Below are 1945 nucleotides of genomic sequence, written 5' to 3' on the forward strand. Positions count from 1 at the left end.
AATGACACTGGCCACTCAGATGATCCTGTCACTCCTCTTGCCTGAGCCCGCACTCACCAAGCACATCATTTAGCTTCCCATGTGGATGTGCACAAAAGGAGAAAACACAGGAATCAGCAAACTCGAGCCCCAGGCTACCTGCCAGCTTCTCTTCTCATCATGAATTAGTACTCTGACGTGACACCTCTGATGAGAACTGGACTTGGGTAAGTCAGTCTTCTGAAATCTGAACGTCTCTGACTGCCCTAACAGTGCTGAGTATTTAAACCATGACACTGAAACATGGGACCTATTGTGAAGGCCAGATTCCTGCAGAGGTGGCCCCCATGCTCCTAACCTCCGGGAATTCATACCTGGGTAAACCCCTCCCCTGAGTGTGGTGGGACCTGGGACTTGCTCCTAACCAACAGAATACAGCAGAGACCAGCCAAGGGGCAGTCACCTGGACCCTGTCGGTAGGTGCAGTCAGCTGGGACTCTGACACCAAACTATACAGGGTATACTTCTGATCACTGGGAAGAGAATATTTATTTCAAAATCTAACTTTTAAGTCACTTAATAGATATCTAAATGGTTGTGTTAGAAAAATCTCAAAAGGATATTGTAGAAGGACTTCCCTGGTGGCACAGGGGTTAAGATTCTGCCTGCTAATGCAGGGGACGTGGGTTCGAGCCCTGGTCCGGGAAGATCCCACATGCCGCAGAGCAACGAAGCCTGTGCGCCACAACTACTGAGCCTGCTCTCTACAGCCCGCAAGCCACAACTACTGAGCCTGCGTGCCACAAGTACTGAAGCCCGCACGCCTAGAGCCCGTGCTCCGCAACAAGAGAAGCCACCACAATGAGAAGCCCGCATAATGCAATGAAGAGTAGCCCCTGCTCACCGCAACTAGAGAAAGCCCGCACGCAGCAACAAAGACCCAACGCAGCCAAAAATAAATAAAATTTAAAAATAAAAAAATTTTTAAAAAGGATATTATAGAAAGAATAAGAACTTTAACAGTTTCTTTCCTAACACTGGCTCTGTTCTGGCCAGTGGAAGAAAATTATAAAATAAATCTAATTTGCTGCAAGAGATAAAAACACAAGAGATACCAATTTATCCCATCAGACTGGCAGACTGAGTATAGACAGGAGCACATGTGGGACAATGGGAACATCAGGTGGGAATGTGAAGTACCACCACTTTGGAAAGTAATCTTCAATATCTAGTAAAGCCGAAGATGCACAAACCTCATGACCCAATAATTCCACTGCTAAGAAATACCCAAAAAGCTTCTCACACAGGTCCACAGGAGACCTTTAGAAGAGTACTTAAGGCAGCACTGTTTTCTAAGAGCAAAAAAGTGGGCAGAGCGGGGGTACTGAACACCCATCATCAGGCAAATGGATGGATAAACTGTGATATATCCATGCAGTGAAGGAACAAACAGTTGTGGAAATAACTGGATTAGAATTACAAGTCCCAACACGAACGACTCTCACAAATACATTAAGTAAAAAAGCAAGCTGAAGAAGGGTATGGACACTATGATGACATTTTCATAAAAGTTTAAAATATGCCAAATAATATGCCAAATCTATAACAGCTAAAGACGAATGTAGAAAGGACAAACACCAAATCAACGTCATATTCATCTCTGAGTGGGAGACAGAGGACTCCAGGGGGCTTCAACTAAATGCATACTGTTTAACTTCTTCCATTTATTTTTCATTATATCATCAAAACAGAAAGAAAATTACTTCTTCTTGCCCTCACTTAAAAAAACCCAAATCTGGGCTTCCCTGGTGGCGCAGTGGTTGAGAGTCTGCCTGCGGATGCAGGAGACAAAGGTTCGCGCCCTGGTCCAGGAAGACCCCACATGCCGCGGAGCGGCTGGGCCCGTGAGCCATGGCCGCTGAGCCTGAGCGTCCGGAGCCTGTGCTCCGCAATGGGAGAGGCCACA

The sequence above is a fragment of the Neophocaena asiaeorientalis genome, unplaced genomic scaffold (genome assembly GCF_003031525.2).
Source record: "Neophocaena asiaeorientalis asiaeorientalis breed wild unplaced genomic scaffold, Neophocaena_asiaeorientalis_V1.1 scaffold264, whole genome shotgun sequence".
Taxonomy (NCBI): Eukaryota; Metazoa; Chordata; class Mammalia; order Artiodactyla; family Phocoenidae; genus Neophocaena; species Neophocaena asiaeorientalis.